An 18,975-nucleotide genomic window follows, 5' to 3' on the forward strand; every position below is an offset into this window, starting at 1 on the left:
GAGGATATAATGTGAGACAGTCTCTAGAACTTTTTTTAAGTACTGTATTACATTGTAACAAAATCTGCATCCTGTATCTTACACCCACTGGTGAAAGCTTTCATCTCTGGTCTTTCTTTAGCTCTCAGCTACTAGAACATTAACAGAATAGCACTAGATGACGTGTGAAATCCCTTTTACCTCTCCAGGTTGTGCTCTAGACTCTAGAGACTTTCACTACTGTGCCACAGAAACCAATTCACTTTGGAAGCTCACTTTACTCCTACATTTCATACATTGGAAGTACCCTTGCCCCCGCTTCCTCTCCCTATGATTGGATGGTTTTTTCAAGACCCCTCATTTTGATGACATCCCCCTCCACCATGTGTCATTTTTTCCAATTAGAATATGAGCTCCTTGAAGGCAGGAACTGTCTTCGTTTCTTCTTTTATTTGTATTCCCAACACAACACAGTGCCTGGAACATCACAAAAACTTAAAAAAATGCTTATTGACAACTTCTAAAATTCTAAGATTATATATTTAATGACATACTAGTGACTGCCCTATAAATAACTAGACATAGATGGTAAGCAGTTTCTCTGAGTAGTATTAATATTACTTTTACATAGTAAAATAAGTTTTTTTCAATTCTTTTTCCTTTAATCCATTATTTATTAAAAGCAATAATACTGGTAGTTAAAATTAGTTGCTTCCTTTAAGGCTCAGCTTGAGAGCCACTCTTGAACAGAGTTTTGCTTATCAACCAGTTGTTAGTACTTTTCCCAAATCGTTGTCTGTTTATTTTTTTAAAAATATATTATATTGATATCTTTTGTTTTTACATCACTTTAATTTCTGAATATGCCCTCCCTTCCCACAGAGCCATCCCTTGAAAAAGAAAAAAAAAGTTTGGGGGGGTGAGGCAATCAGGGTTAAGTGACTTGCCCAGGGCAAGAGCTAGTGAGTATCATGTGTCTGAGGCCAGATTTGAACTCAGGTCCTCCTAACTCCAGGGCCAGTGCTTTATCTACTGCACCACCTAGCTGCCCCTTGAAAAAGAGTTTTTTTAAAAGAGAAAAAGTAGCTGTGTATAGCAACCAACAGATCGAGTCTGACAGTTTATGCCACCTTTCTTAATCATGATTCTGCACTGTTCAGTTTCAAATTTTTTACATGTTTATTTTCCCCATTTTTATTGTGGTGCTATTTTCTCCACTCTGCTTACTTCGTTATGCCTCATTTTATATGTCTTCCCATGCTTCTCTGATTCTTCATGTTTGTCTTTTCTTATAGTATGAATGATGGGGATGGGATCTGAACCCCTAAAAGGAAAAGACCATGTCGTTGGGATCTGGACCCCAGAAATAAAAAGCCCTGGACCATTCCACATGACCAAATCTCTGGCATTTGCCTGAGGCTATACTCCACTCAGCTAACCCTTCATTATGGCTATACCCAATCTCCCAATTCTGTTCTGTTACCTCACAATTGCCCCTGGCCACTTTTCACTTTTAAAACTATCTAGACTCCATTCTCCCTTTGCCCTGTGGTCCATCCCTGGTGTTCTATTACCTCCTTTAGTCACCCCAGACTACTTGGCCACTTCTAGATCCTTCTCACAGTCTTTCTGCATATAAGGTCCATCTAGCCTTCATTAAGGTGCTCAGATTCTTTAAGAGTCTAGCCAAGGGCTCAGATTCTTAAAATCTGACCCACTTGCATTAGTAATACAAATGCTTAGATTCCTTAACAGTCTGGCCAGTATGGCTGATTCTTTAAATCTCACCCACCTCCAATCTACGTTCTAATAAAACTTGTCTTTGACTGAAGGAAAGCTTGAGTCAAATTCATTCAAGCAGGAGCTGCGTCTCTTGCTCTCAACATTTTGGGATCCTAGCACCCCTAAACCTCAACATAATGATGATGATAATCTTTTAGCCATTCTATTTTGTTTTCAGTTTTCCTTACCACAAAAGGTATTGCTATAAATATTTGGGTGCATATGGGACATTTTCTTTATGCCTCTGCCCTCCATGAAGCACATTCCTAGCATGGAATCTCTGAGCCAAAGGTTATGGACATTTTGTTCACTTTTTTAGTAGAGTTCCAAATTACTTTCCAGAATGTCTTGACCAATTCACAGTTATTCATGTACCTGTCTTTCTGTAGTCCCTCTAACACTATTTCAATCTTTTCCTCTCTTTGTCAGTTTATTATATATAATAAAGAGAAACCTCAGACTTCATTCCCATTTCTCTTATTAGTGACTTGGTAGTCATATGGTTGTTAATAGTTTGTGGTCTTTCTTTTGTGAACTGTTTGTTCATATGCCTTGACTACTCCTCCACTGTGAAATGGTTCTTGGTCTTATGTATTTATGTTATATGACTGTGGCATGAAGTTGGAAGACCAGTCCATTGAGTTGGGACATCAGCACATATTCTTGGGTTAGTTGCTGCACATGGACAACAATTTGGACCTAGAAGTGAAAAGGACCTGGAGAGGAGGTAGGACTGCATTCTGGAAATGCACAGTGCTTTTTAACAATTTCAAGCTTTAACAATCTTCTTTTCACCAATCTTCCACTTCCGGGAGCCAAGATGGCAGAGTAAGAGGTGAGTTGTTCTTATCCTCCCTTATTAACCTCTGAAAGCTCAGGAAAAACCCTGGAAGAGCTGAACCAGAAGAAAGATGGGGTACAGCAGTCCAGTAGCCCAAGTAGCTTGAGGGATGAATGGGAAAGGCCCCTCTTATCCTGGGGGAAGGGGAGCAATATAGAATGGGAGGTGTCCCAGCAAGCCAGTGGAAAGCCCCACCTCAGCATACCAGCAGGAGATCCTGAAGCCCAGGTTGTGGAGCAGGCAAATACCAACACCTGGACCCCTGAGTGCCTCACTGAGGGCAGGGGAACCAGTGGAAACCAGCTTGGAAAACCACCAGATGCCTGGTCATTCTACAGCAACCAGCTCTCCTAGTGCCTCAGCAAAACTAAGGGAAGCAGCACTCCAAGGGGCCCCAGAAGGATAAACACCTTACAATATCCATCTGAAAGGAGGTGAAGAAAGCTAAAGGAAGGAAAGGCCTGGCTGAGCAGGAAATCTCCAGGAGCCACACTACCCAATCCTACCTCAGAATTTCAGTGTTGCTGATTCCAGCCCAACACCAGGTAAGCTGCCAGAACCCTACAGCTTTCAACTGCCAACATTGGAGGCCCCAGCACACAAAGCCAGGGACCAGGTCCTGGGCTCCCAACACAACAAGCTTGGATCAATGCCCTCTGCTCCCCATCAGGAGAGCTCAATCTCTTTAACAGCCAGGAAATAAGCAAACACCATGAGCAAAAAGAAACACATGATTAATTCTTACTACGGGAAGGGTGAAGATCAAGGCAGAAATTCTGAAGAGGACAACATTGTCAACAAACCCACATCTGGAACCTCAAAAGGGAATATGAACTGGTCTGAAGCCTAAAAAGCCTTCTTAGAAGAGCTCAAGAAGGATTTTAAACAAATGAGAGAGACAGAAGAAAAAATGGGAAAAGAAATGAGAGGTATGCAAGAGAGAGTCAATAGCTTGGAAAAGGAAGGACAAAAATTAATTGTAGAAAACAAGTCCTTAAAAAATACAATTGGTCAACTGGAAAAAAGTACACTGAAGAAAACAAGTCCCTAAAACATACAATTGGCCAACTGGAAAAAAAGTACACTGAAGAAAACAAGTCCCTAAAAAATACAATTGGCCAAATGGGGAAGGAGATACAAAATCTAGTAGAAGAAAAAAATTTGTTAAAAATTAGAATTGAGCAGATGGAAGCTAATGACTCTATGAGAGAGCAGGAATCAGTCAAACAAAAACAAAAAAATGAAAAGTAGATGTAAATGTAAAATACCTCACTGGTAAAACAACTGACCTGGAAAAATCAATCCAGGAGAGACAATTTAAAAATTATTGGTCTACCTGAAAATCACTATGAAAAAAAGAGCCTGGACAGTATCTTTCAGGAAATCATAAAGAAAAACTGCCCTGAGGTCCTAGAATCAGAGGGTAAAATAGCCTCAGAAAGAATCACTGATCACCTCCTGAAAGAGATACCAAGTTGAAAACACCAAGGAATGTAGTAGCCAAATTACACAATTACCAGGTCAAGCAGAAAATACTGCAAACAGCCAGAAAGAAACAATTTAAATATCATGGAACCACAGTCAGGATTACACAGGACCTTGCAGCTTCTACATTAAAAGACCATAGGTCATGGAATATGATATTCCATAAGGCAAAGGAGCTTGGATTACAACCAAGGATCAGCTACTCAGCAAAAATAAGCATGATCTTTCAGGGGAGGAGATGGATATTCAATGAAATAGGTGACTTCCATACCTTCCTGATAAAAAAAAAAAAACAGAGCTCAACAGAAAATTTGATCTTCAAATACAAGACTCAAGAGAGACATAAAAAGGTAACCAGTACAGAAACAACATGTTATTAATAAGGGCAAACTGTTAACATCCCTACAATGGAAGATGACACTTGTAACTCTTGAGAACTGTATTGTTATTATGCCATGTTAAAGGGGTATACATAAAAAGGGTGGATATAAATTGACTTTGATGTAATGATGAAAAAAATCTAATCAAGTGGGTTTAATGGATCCAAGTAAGTGGATTAATCTGATCTAACTAAGAAAATATACAGTGAGAAAAGGAAAGGAGGGGCCAGACAAAGGTAAATTACATCACAGGAAAAGGCACAAAAATCTATTAGAGTAGAGGGCAAGAAGGGAGGAAGATAAGCATTGTTTGAACCTTACTCTCATCAGATTTGGCTCAAGAAGGGAATAACATAATCAGTTAAGTATAGAAATCTAACATGCCCTATAGACAGTAGGAGGGAAAAGGGGAAAGAAAAGGGAGGGGAGATAGATGGGAAGGAAGAAGTAGTAAGGGTAAAAGGGAAGAGAAGGGAAGGGGCTAATAGAGGGGAGGTGGGACTGAGGGAGGCGGTGGGCAAAAGCAAAACAGTGAGGAGGGAAAAGGAAAAAGGAGAAAGAAAAGCATAAAGGGGGGGAAGGATGGAGACAAAGACACAAATAGTATTCATAACTGTGAATGTGATATGTGAATGTAATGGAATACTATTGTGCTATAAGAAATGATGAACAGACAGACTTCAGAAAAACCTGGAAAAACTTGTATGGTCTGATGCTGAGTGAAGTGAGCAGAACCAGGAGAATGTTGTACACAGTAACAGCCACATTGTGTGATGGCTAATATTGATAGACTTAACCCTTCTCAGCAGTACAAGGATCTAAGACATCTCCAAAGGCCTCATGATGGAAAATGCTATCCACGTCCAAAGAAAGAGCTATGGTTTGAATGCAGATCCAAGCATACTATTTGCTATTTTTTTTTCTTCTGTTGTATTTCATCTCCTCTTTCTGGTGGCTCCTCCTATTAGTCCTAATTCTTACTTACAACATCACTAATATGAAAATATGTTTAATAGGAATGTATATGTAGAGCTTTTATCAGATTGTGCACTGTCTGAGGGGGGGAATTTAAAACTCAAAAGCTTATGGAAGTGATTGTTGATAAATCAAAATAAATTAAGAGAAAAAAAAACAATCTCAAGCTATTCCATTGTACTGATATTCAGCTTTTTATTTTATTGTAACCCTTAGTTCAAAGGGCCAATTGCATGAGAATATCCTCATTAGTAAAGATTGATTGGAATTGATGAGAACTGAAGAGATTCTAGTCTTCTGATTTCCAGCTTTGAGAGAGAAGACATGGGATTCCAAATTCTCTTTAAGTTCTTACAGGGAGAGAAAGACTCTGAGAAGAAGTCAGCATGTAGAAGGCCAACACTTTGTTCCCAGTTTACTTCATTAAAGACTTCAGGAAATTTCCCCTTGAGTTAGAACCTCTTTCTTGATTAAGCTATGTTATTTCACTCCCAAAGGGAGACCTCATTCTCCTATGCATGCTTTCTCTGGTATTTGTTTTGCTGTTGACTTGGATAAATTTATTCACTTTTTGCTACATGTGTTCATTTTGAAACTGGTATTTGGTTAGAAGGGAATCAAACCTTGGTTATGGAACTTGGAGTTAACTGTCCTCATTAACAGATAGTTATCAGGGGTTCATTCGAACCTAAAAATTCTTTCTCCTGGACTAATAATATTTAATGGAGAAAATCAATAAAACTCTATTTTGATACCTCCCTTCTCTGAGGAGAGCAGAGTAGTCAGCCTCTGGCCTCAACCTCCTGCTTCCCTTCCTGGCAAGAATCAAATTTTCCCCTTGGAGCAGGAGGAGGAGATTCTAAATACATCTGTCGGTTCTTGCCTCTCTGTAATCAACATCTAGATAGACCCATAAGGATATACATAACCTACATGTACAAAACAACACAGCATACCACACTCCTCTTATTCTCTTATACTCTTTCATTGATGTGGTTTGTTTTGGTACAATATACACTTCTGATTAAACATTAAAAAAACTGAAATAATACATTGCCTGGGAGCACTTAAGCAAAATTGCCTAAATGCATGATTATCATTTGTCTCATTTTCCATTTTTATGCTTACTTGAGATAGTCCTTGCCCTCAAGGGGTTTATAATCTGAAGGAGAAAGACAACACAAAAAAGGTAGCTGAGAGGGTGAGGGGTGAATGGGAGGTAGGTATCCAGTGCCAAGGACATGATACAGAAGTCTGGAAAGTCATAAGCCCAGCCAGGAGGGGAATGAAGGCTGGTTGGCCTAGACCCATCCCCCAAATAGGGACTCCAGGAAAAACCCACCAATGGGAGAAGGGGGCCAGCATGGCAGAGGTGAACCTTCAAGTGAGAGATTGTTGTGAACGTGTATATATATAGTAATATATGCATAAACATACACATACACATATACAGTCATTATAGATAATTCTTTCACACCTATTTTCATTCAATATTACTTCATAAAAATCATCCAAATTCTATATATTTATCATTCCTTATAATGCAGCAATCAATATTCCACCATATTCACATATCAGTTCATTTAGCCATTTCCTAATTGATGGATATATAATTTTTCTTGCAGTTTAATATCACAAATAATCCTACTATGAATATTTTTACATGTACAGTTATTCCTTCCACATTGTGGGGGTTAGGAGCGTGGCACCCCTCCCCCCCACTCCATCTGGAAAATCCACATAAAATTTTTTGGCCCTCCCTTTGTACTAGAGAAGAAGTTTGAATTTTTTTCTTTTTCTTTTATAAAGTGTTTACAATACTTTATTACAAAATTTGGGTTAAGTGTTTGATCATAGGCTCTGTGTTGTCTGCTGGCCTTCACATATCATCTGCAACTCCCATAAAACTCCCAAAATATTCCCATTTAATTTCTTATGCCAACCCGTGATATATTGAAATCATGATGGGGAAAGTACGATATGGAAGGTCTTGCTGTTGAATGGGATGTCCCAGTGAAGACTTCTCTCTCAGTGTAACTAAAGTTTGGGATAAGACTATCCTAAATCTGGTCATAAATTCAGGAGGTAGGATAGGGTTAAGTATAGATTTCTGTAAGTTCTTTTTTAGTGCCATATATCAGTAGTTAAAATTTGTCTAGTTGTTAAGTCTTAGCCTACCTTTTAATCTTATTCAGATGCGCCTTTGCCCCTTGCCCTAAAAGAATCTGGCCCCAGAAAACCCTTAAAAGGTTCCTTATCTCCCTTTGAAAGGACCTTACTCAGATGCCTTCCAATTCCCTCCATTATCTATTCCCATTGTCTATTCCCATTGTCTATTCAATCTCTCAGACCTTCCAAAACAGTTGTAAACTATCCTTCTGCCACAGTGTCCTGGCTCCAAAGAAGAAAGTCTAGCTTGACTGTACATTTTTAATTGCTTCTTTGATATTATCTCAACAAACTAAGAAATATAGAGATGTACACTATTTCCTTTGTTCTATGGTAGAGTCTCACATGTGAGATTGTGAGCCAACAGCTAGTGGGAGGGGGAATTTATCCGTTAAGGCTATTTAACCTGGCTTTCTTCTTCTGTGTCTTTGTCTCCCCTCATCATAGTATACTGGTGGAGGGACACCCAAATCTCGAGATTTGAAATAATAATAAATTAACTTTCTGTTTCTCCTTGGATACCTCTGTTTTTTAATTTGAGTGGCATCCCACACACTGTCATTAACCTTTTTGACATATAGACAATAATATCAAATTGTCATCAGAATGATTGACTAATTTAAAATTTCAGCAACAATGAATTAGCATGTTTATCTTCCCATGGACCCTCCAACACTGATTTTCCAATACTGCAAATATGATGAGTATAATATTTATTTTAATTTTAATTCCTCTGATGATTAGCAATTATTAATTGCTTTTGTTTGTCAATAGTTTATTCTTTTGAAAACTATTTCTCCATATTCATTCAACTCATTCAATAAGCACTGACCTCTTCTTCACTCTTAATCTAGATTTTGTTAATTTCCTACGGATTTGGACTACCAAAATTTTATCAGAGATTTTTAATGCAGTTATTTTCTGTAACCTATCTTTCTTCTAGTTTTTGGCGCATTGTGTTTGTGTAAAAGCCTTTTCATTTTACATAGAGATTGTAAATTTTGTCTTTTATAACCTTTCCTATCTAGTATCTAATTTCCAATTCTTCCCTTACCCATATTTAGGAAATCTATAACATTTCAATCTTCTCTAATTTTTGTTTAGATTACATATCTATTTGGAACTTGTGGTATATTACATAAGAAGTTGTTTTCTAAAAAACTGCCTTCCAAGATTCCTAGTTCTTATTGGAGTCACTTGCCCTGTATTTGTGTTCTTGGGAATTTTGCACACTATTGTGTGCATGTGTGCTTCTAAGTTTTACTTATCTAATCTAGTCTAATAATATGCTTTTCTGTATTTTGCCTGGAACTAATTAGTTTTGGTAATATTTAATTTGTATATAAATTAAGATCTGGTAGCACCAAACCCCCTTTGATTTTTACTATTTTCCATTAGTTTCTTTAAAGTCTTGGCCTTTTCTCCTATCTGCAATGCTGTCTTAGTGTGGCCAAGGAAATCAAGATGCTCAAAGTGAATGCCTTACCTACTGTTATGGGTTGAACTCTCTCCCCTCCTCTTTCCTCTCCATACCTCAACTCCTGGAGGGTTTTGCCCTGATTTTCATGGCAGATAATCGTACTTTGACTAACAGGCTCAGTCTGCTTTACTTTCAGATTTGTGTGAAAGAGAATCCAAGAAATCACAAGAATTTGTGATAGTAGAGTAGGATATCTGAAGAGGGTAACTGTAATAAAAGCAGAAACTAGTACTCCAGGACCCAGAGAATGGAATCAAATCATGCATGAAACCCAGGACAGGTGCTGCATTGCTGAAACTGGTCAAGACTCCTGAATCATGAGCTGATAATCTTTCATTCCCCTTTTCTCCTTCCCCACCCTCCCTTCAGAGAGTGTAGAAGCCTGATGCCTTCTTCAGATCATGAGAATCCAACTCGAGATTAATGTTGGGCATCATGGTGCATACCTATACTTCCAGATATCAGGAAGGTTAAGATCGGCAGATCTCTTGAGCTCAGGAGTTCTGTATGGTGAGCCCTCAATTTCAGGGGGCTAATAAGAGCTAAACCAGCCCAGGTCAGAAACAGAGAAAGTAAAAATTCCTGCACTGATCAGTAGTGGTATTGGGTCCATGAGTAAACCCAGTATTTCCAGCTTGCGCAGGACAGAGGGATCTAGCCTTTAAAAAACTTGTTTTGAATTTTTTGTTGTGGTTTAAATGGCTTCTTTGTCTCTTAAACCAGCAATCAGGGTAAACCACTATTAGCCATTTGCATTACAAGTGTAGCTGGAAGAAAAGAAAAAGATATTTAAAACTGCAGCATTTTGCCAGAGTGCTGGCTCTGCCTGGGGTCTTAGAGCTATAGAAGGAAAAAATTTATTCATCTTACAAGATTAATTATAGTGAATCCCCCTAGACTTGTGTTGGCCTGACTAGCTAAACTGATACTGAGATAGAGTCTTTGCTATTTTCCTTTCCATTTGACTTCCAAAGCCTAGTTGGGGGGTGGGGAGGAGAACGGAGGTTGGGGGGAAGAGTCACTTCTCCAAAGGGAGAGGGGCCGTGGGAGTACAGAGGGTAAAAGAAGGGTCATGCCTAAGGAAAGAAATAGCCTAGATATTCTGTGTGCTGGTTTTTCTCAGTACTACGCAGAAATGCTTTTGATTTTTATAAATTTATTTTGTATAGTTCTACTTTTTTGTAGTTAAATTTTTGTTGGCTGTATTGAGTTTTCTAAGTAAATTATGATATAGTAAAGAAAAGATCATTTTGTCTCCATCTTATCTATGCTTATTAACATAATTTCTTTGCATTTTCTTATTGCTATAGCTAGCATTTCTATTATTGTTGGTTTGTCCTTCATTCTCAAAGAGGTTGCTAGCATTTCTAGCATTATGTCAAATGAAAATGGAAGCATTTATCCTTAATCTTACTGGAAAGCTTCCTGTTTTTCTTTATAATTTATAATACTGTCTCTAGGTTTTAGATAAATATTCTTGATCCTATTTAGGAAAGGTCTTTTCATTATAACACTTATTAGTTTTTTAACACAAGTAGAAGTTTTATTTTTTCAAATGCCTTTTCTGCATTAGTAATGTAATTGTGATTTAGAATTACTAATGTGATTATGATGATAGATAATAAATACTATAATATATGGTAATTAATATGGTAATTACTTGTAAACTCTTCTTGAATTCCTGGTATAGATGCCACTTGATCCTAATGAATATTTTTATATTACTTTAGTCTTTTTATTCATTTTTCCTAGTTTTGCCTTCATATTTATTAATTACATTGGCTATAGTTCTCATTTGCTTTTTCTTTCCTAATTTGAATATTAGGACCATATAGATCTTATAAAAGGAATTTGTATCTTCTTTCTCTATTTTTAAAAGTTTATATAAAAAAGGATTATTTGTTCTTTAAATGTTTGCTAGAATTTCACTTATAAAGCAGGAGTTGGTTTTCCACCTCTTTTGGGAAGGTTAATTCATGGCTTTTTTCTTTCTTTTTTCTTTTTTTGGCTAGGCAATGGGGTTAAGTGACTTGCCCAGGGTCACACAGCTAGTGAGTGTTACGTATCTGAGGCTGAGGCCGGATTTGAACTCAGGTCCTCCTGACTCTCCAGGGCTGGTTCTCTATCCACTGAGCCACCTAGCTGTCCCCTTATTTGTCTTTTTGAGACTGAGGTTTTTTTTAAATTCTTTAATTTTTGTATTGTTGATTTGAGCAATTTATGTTATTGTAGACATTTATTCATTCATTTCATTTAAGTTTTCAGCATAGTAATTTCTGATAATTTTCTTTATTTCTTCTTCATTCAAAGACCTGTCTTTTTTTGACATAAATATTCTCTTTTCTGAACATGCTACAAGTCTTGGAAAAGCTAAGTCTCTGAGGAATCAAAGTCACCAGTGACTCAAAGGGAATGACTGCATGTGAGGTACAGATTATTTCCAAAGACGCCATACATGCAAAAGTGATAGTAATGACATCTGATATAGTGGATAGTGTGAGTACTTAGAATCAAAGTCATGGGTTCAGATCCCACCTATAAGCTGTCCAATGCTGAGCAAGTCACTTGACTTCTCATTTCCTTACCTATAAAATGAGAGTATTGGATTTGATGACCTGAAATGACACTTAATTTACGAAATTAGGAAATTCAGTTCTTTGGGACATGCCAGGAAAGACTACAACTGGTGGTAGCAGGAAATACAGTGGCAATCACACTTTAATTAAGCACATATGGTATGGGGGCAAAAAACCCATAAAGGCAGAGATAAGTGGTGAAAGGAGTACAGACACAGATGTCATGGGAACAGAAGATGGAAGGCAGGCATTGGTAGGGAAGAGGATGGGGGAAGAGGACAGGCAGAAAGTATGACTCATGTAATAACGAATTAGAATTGGGAGCACTAGGCAGCATGGACCACATGGAGTTGGAAGAGGGCTGGGTGGGGTTAGAGGGCAAGGGTTTGAGTTCTCATTTAGTAGAGTGTTTGGGAAGCTGACTAACTCCTATATGTGTCACCTTGGGGTATATCTAAGTCATCTTAAAGTTGTCAATAAGACTTTAAAGTTAATATGTCTACATCATCTCAAACTTATCATTGTCATTTGGTGCTGGTCTTACTGCTGCTGTCTGGAACTTGTCTGAGATTTACATATCATAGAATTAAGTACCTCGATAGCAGCACCTAGATGGCTTCTGCTGATTCAGTACATACTACTAGGATGTGAATTTTGGTCAATATGCGATATAATTTGTAGATTATACTCCTTTGATCTCTGGGACAGTTTGTACATGACTTCCAGGTTCCCCTTTGCAATCTTATTTCTTGGTATTGCCCCTTTATACTGACTCATAAACTTAACATGCTGACTGGAAAGGTGGGGGTTGGGGCAGATGGAGAACAGGGGGACCAGAACAAGATAGTTTTAACACATGGCCTCTAAGAGAAATGATTATTAATAATCAATGATTTGGGGAGTTTAAGTTCCCCCTTTTTCTTGTCCTTATTTCAAAGTTCAGTCTCTAGAAGTACACTACTGATAATGAGACTGAAGTAACTCTCTTTCATCTTAGACCCCACCCAACCTTACAGAAACCCATTATGTTCTACTCAGGTTTAGGTGGGGATAAATTTGATTAGATTGTTGAAAGCTGGAGGTGCTCTATGTCACTCTCTCAGCCCCTCACTGGAGTGAGCCCACTTCTCATTGAAGTATTCATTGTCTCACTGTTAGCCAATCACAGTTGATTACCACCCTCAGGAACATCCACTCTTCCAAAGGCAATTAAACTGTGAGCCCCCCTCCATGAGGGTCTTTGGCATTCAAGAGTACTGCTGACCTCTTTTATTAATAAAAATGCTGGTATTATTAATGACTAATTGCCCAGAAATTACGTCTCTCAAACTTTTTAAACATCACACCTCTAAGGTCCCTTCCAGTTCTGATTGTACAATCAAGGACATGTATGACCAGAAAAGCAAATGGGGAAGTTATGCAGTGAGAGCAGATTATTTCCCCAAGTTTTTACAGGGGTAATGACATCAGCAAGTAGAAAGTCTTGTCCAGTAGAGTGGCAGTGCATTTTCCCAGAAAAGTAGAAACTAAAAATTAAAATATTTTGATTTAAAGCTTCTAAAGTTCTGCTTCTTTCAGAAAGAGGCAGTGCTCTACTCATATCAATAAAATGTAAAACCCAACATGTTGGGTTGATGACCTGTGGAGAATCTGAGGAAGAATATGGATAAGGATATAGGATGAGAAGATATTACTGAGTTTAGTAATCTGTGCCAAAGAAGGAAGTATCTGCAGCTCTCTCAAAGAATGGAAGTACATATGATAACCCATCTTTTCTGAATAGAAAGTAAGTTCTGGAGGGCAGTAACTGTTTTTGTCTGTTCTATGCCCAGCACCTAAGATAATGCCTTATACATATTAATCATTTAATAAATGTTTGTTGAATGTTTTCTAAAAGACAAGTTCCACACTAAAAAAAAAAAGCCCTTAAAATTCCCCATCAAACACAGATTTCAGAAATGACTCATGAGGTTTTCCGCTACCTTGCCTCCAAACCCTGCCTTTTCCAGTGGCCCAGGATGGAAGTTCTTTCCATCCCTCCCCTACCCTCTTACTTAAAAGGTGTTAAAAGTACCCACAACTCTCAAAAGACTGAAAGCAGAAGAGATTTTAGTGTATCAGGGCTGATAAGGAAGGAAGTGTAGAGATGCATTTTGTATTCTCAGCATCTGAGATATGTATTGGAAGGAGGAAAGTGAAGAAGTTTGAGATGGCAATGTCTCTTGACACATTACTTGTGTGAATTTCTGCAAGTCACTTAATTCCCCTGTGCCTTGGTTTCCTCATCTGCAAAAATGAGTTGGACTAGATGGCCTCTGACATCCCTTCCAACTTTAAAGTTATGATCCCCAAAATCTGTAAATATTCTTTCTCCCCATTTTCCCCTGCAGAACTCACACCACTTTTGCAGTTCTCTAAAACTTTTGTCTTATAGTAATCATCAATGTGTGTTAAATTCTCCATCCAGTCTATAAGTTTCATGTGGACAGGAACCTGGGTTATCTAAACTATTACCCAAGACTAGAATGGTGCTCCGAACACAATTAAGTTTTGGGAATTACATTCAATTCATTCGTCAGAGGATGGTTTCTGAGATTCCTTCTAACTTTAGGACTCTGTACCCTTAAGCTTATATCGCAAGTAACTAAGAATTACAGCTTAGGAGTAAGCTCAGTTTTGTTTCTAAAAGTTCAAAGTGTGTCTTCGATGGGGATTCAACTAACTATTTTGGGAAACAATCATTACCAATGCTTTATAAGTTCTGGAGGACAAGGAAGAAAGAAAAAACAGTATAAACTTGACTTGGCTGTATACAACTTATCCTAGTCATTTATATGAATTGTTGGAACATTATCATAAAGCAAAATAACAGTATTGAAACAGGATTCATGAGGCCTGGATTCCTTGTCTGCCACTAACAGCAGTTCATATTTCCATAGCACTTTGAAGTTTAGAAAGTGCTTAGCTTCATTATAACCCTGAAAGGCAGCCAGTACAGGTATTAACTAATTTCCATTTTACAGATAAGGAAAATTGAGGCAGAGACATTAAGAGATTTAGCTAGAGGGTCACATCAATGGCGTGAGGCAGGTTGTAAAACAAGGTCTCCTGAGTCTTTCTTTCAACCTGTCATGTGGCCTAACTGTGCAATCTTGGTCAAGTTACTTCACCTCATTTCAAGTCAAGGTTAAGTTACCTTTCTTATATATAAAGTGAGGGGGTTAGAGTATATGATGGCTATAGTCCTTCCCTGCTAGCCCTGAGCCTAAGGCTAGATAAACTAAGATCCCTTTCTACTCCGGGTATCTGAGATTCTAATAGTTGCGACTTCCTCAATACACATACGACTGATTTACAATTCACAGTTTAAGTCTCCCTGAAACCCCTATCCAGTGCTTTACAAGGAAAGAGGGTACAGATTCTAAAGTCCAATATTGGTCATTTAGATAGAAACATCTTTGTGTAGGAAGCTGATGGAAATATCTCTTCAGAACATTCAACTCCCTCTGCTCTTATTCCGTGCTAAGCAACCTCTTGTCTATACATAATTTGGTCTCCTGAGTAGATTTACCTATTTGCCAAGAGGGAGTATACTGGGCAAAGCAATGCTACCAGTTAATTCACCGAGATTCCTTTTCTTCCATCCTAAATTAACACTGATATCCTGTTGCACTAATCACTGTCTTGTGAGCTTGGTTACCATGAAGTGATTCACCAGAGCCTTACCCCATGGTGTGATGAGATCACTTAGGAACTCACAGAGCTAAGGACTACCTAGATCTAGGATCCATAAGAACCTCACCAAAGGGTAGTCAATCCTCCAACACCCAGGCTGAGCACAGGCCCTACATGTTCTTTGGGTTGTAAAGAGCTTTGATAACACTTAACTCACATTCATGTATGCTCAGAACTCATGGTTCAATGCTCAAGTAACATTTCTCACTGAAAAAATTCAGAGGCAACAGTACCATGCAATTACAGTAGACAAAATGAAACAAGCTAATTCATTTTTCTGATAATGGTCTTTGAAATGACTAACAATTCCGGGGGGTGGGGGGGAGGTGTGGGCAGACAGGGTGAGGGTGTGCACACTGAGGCAACAGTTGAGTAATAAACAGCTGCATCCTAGTCTGGCCTCTGACTAATGTTTGTGTGACCCTGTAAAAGTCACTTCTCAGTGACATAAGCAAATGCAGTTGCAGAAAGGTTGGTTGCCCAGCTCCATCGGAAGTTTCCTCCCCTGGGAGCTCAGAATAAGATCACAGATGTAAGTAAAAAGCTATAGATATATACTATGTACACACACATACACATATTTAGTAAAAGCTCATATATGCACAGCATGAATAGTTAACATTCATGTGGCTAGCATTACAAACACCAATGTGCTAAGGGAATACAATTTTGAAGAATGCTTACATTCCACTTCATGTTTTTACAAAGTCACCACTTATCAAAAGCTATTTTTAGTCATTACACTTTTTTTCATAATCATTACACTTTCCGCCAGTATATGGCAACTACTTTGTGTGAAGGAAAGCTTCCACTCTGATTTCATAACCCAATTTCTGCAGTTGGAGCCTACAGGGTAACTGCTTCTGCTACAATTTCAGATCTTTTTCTTTTTTTAATATAAAGGGCTGAACAGATTCTTGACATTTAAAGTTCTTACATGGTGCTGAAATGAGTAGGCAGAAAATCTCAATAGCGACAGTATTTTGCCCAAAGATAGGAACTGAAGTTTAAAATGTCTTTCTTGGCTTCAGAATTTCTAATATGTATCATCTACCCAGTAGATGGCACTGGACTGTTAGTGTGTCAGGCCTGGAGTCGGAGAGACTCAAACTTCCTGAATTCAAATCTGACCTCAGACACTAGCTATGCTACTTCAAGCAAGTCACTTAAGACTTTGCCTCAGTTTCCTCATCTGTAAAATGACAAGCCACTCCAGAATCTTTGCCAAGAAAACCACAAATGGGTTCATGAAATCTGACACGACTCAAAAACACTAGTGGGTATACACTTCCTCCTACCTGGCTCTTTTCCACAGCGCCCGCCCCCCCCCCCGGCAACTCTACCCCAAGAAAAAAAAGGGTTGTTTACATTTTTGTCACTAGGTCGAATGTTCAAGACCTAGCTTAACCAATTTGATTTAAATCATGCCAGAATATTTGCAGGGATAAGTGCCTTTATAAATGCCACTATTTTCAGGAGGGCCAGACCGTGGATCCCTTTACAGCTAGCATTCTTTTTCCCCATCCTCATATCCACCAGACTTCAGGAAACAAATGGAAGAATGCAATTCACCCTTCCACCTGCATATCTTGGTTTAGACAGCCCTCCATCATCTATACCTACAGAATCTCTTCCTATCTTGTGCACCACCTCAACACCACTTCCTTCGGAATCTCCCTAATCAGACCTCAAACCCCATCTCATACTTTTGATGCCTTAATTACTCCATGAAACTTTCAAGGATTGTCTTATCTAAACTTTATCTTCCCCCAACTATCACATCTATCAGTTTAATGTTTGATGGCACAAAGACTTAACACTGGTTGAATGTACTGATGTACAGAAAACTACCAATGTGAACCAAACTGGAAACGTTTTAAATTTGGAGTCAAAATTGACTTTTCCTTAGGAAGCAAAAAGCTTTGAAATTTAATCTTACTTTGCACTTCATAGGCTAGACCTTGGCAAAGTTCCTCTACCACTGGCTACCTGGTAGTCTTTCCTTGACCCACTAAGGGTGGCACAGTGTAACAGTAAAAATGAGCCAGACCAAAAAATCTGTTACAGCCTAATGCTAACATTAGCTCAGGCATGATGACATCTACGAGATGAGGATAATACCCACTTTATCCTATTTACAGGGCAATTGCAAAAATCAAATCAAAGTGTCAGTATTTTGTTGTGATTGGGAAGTAACTCAGTTGTTTTAAAGGAATTCTAATCGAAAACTTTATGAGATTTATGAAGATTTATACTAAACATGTTCCAATTGTGTTGGTCAACTTGGGTTAAAAATTTTTGTATTGTTATGGTATGGTACACTTGCCAGAAGTCATATAATACGGCAAAGGTGCAGACTAAACGTTGATTCTACCACCACCACCCCCCAAAAGTTAAACCTGCCCAATTTTTAACAGGGGAGTGGAATTGAGAAAGGTCTTGTACACCAAAAATAAACCACCTTGGTCTACTGACTTAAGCCAACTCTGTCCTGCAACCAGATGGCACTAGTAATCAACTCGGGAATAATCATAAAAACCATTACATTACACTACCCAGATTGGAAGAAACTCAGTAAACTGGCTAACTTACAAATATAATAGCTAAGTAAAGGTTGTTGCTGCTAAAATATGAATCCTAAGCCCTTTTACAAGTCACAAATTGATCCAACAATACACTTTGTGCCTTCCATGGGTAGGTCCAATATAAAGGCCTCTTGCAGTTTGTGTGATAACCCTTCTAAAAAATTTATCTAATTTAATGTCACCCACTTAACAGCCTTACACAGCACTGTAGTTAACATAAGGCATCTTTAAAATCTCCAGATTCTCTAGTAAATCATGACTGCTCTTTTCTGAATTATTGAGGCTTTACCATGTTATGTTTGTGGCCTTAGGCACCAAAAATCTGTCATGATTACAAAATATGAAACATGGCCAAAAGCTGCTCAAGCTAAAACTCTCTTCCATCTAGTGTGCTCATGTGGTTACAAGAATGAAGGCAGTATTTGGAAATATATTGGAAAGTTGAAGAGAAAACCTGCAATTACAAGGCATAAAAGTTGTCAAAGTATGTCAATTTGGTACTCTCCCAACTGCACCAAAAAAAAAAAAAAAGCTCTGGTTTCTCCAAAGACAAGATCAGGGCTACCAAGCACCTATTAGAGATATTGCCATTTTTCACAGCTCACAATCAGAACCTTTCAAGCTTTTTTCTACCATAAACCAGGGTTGAAAGTTCAGCACCTGACATAGGGATTGCAATTTCATTTGCACATAAGAAAACACTCCTTGTGGTTGGGAACATGCCTGTAAACTCTTTGAAATCACTAGACTGAGATTTATCTGAAAGGAAAAGCAGGGCCCAAAAGACTAAGGCATGGAATACGAAATAAAGTGGCATGACACCAAGGGAGAAAACTTGGATACAGAATGGGGTTGTCTTAAAATTGCAAAACATGTCCAGATCCATACCTCATCGAAAGAGTAACCAATATCACAAAGCTGTAATCTACGATTTTGCCAATTATCTTTAAAATGTCAGGTGCTAGCAAACTATGTTTGTCAAAAATGA

Source organism: Phascolarctos cinereus, unplaced genomic scaffold (genome assembly GCF_003287225.1).
Source record: "Phascolarctos cinereus isolate Bilbo 61053 unplaced genomic scaffold, phaCin_HiC Scaffold_726;HRSCAF=1367, whole genome shotgun sequence".
NCBI lineage: Eukaryota > Metazoa > Chordata > Mammalia > Diprotodontia > Phascolarctidae > Phascolarctos > Phascolarctos cinereus.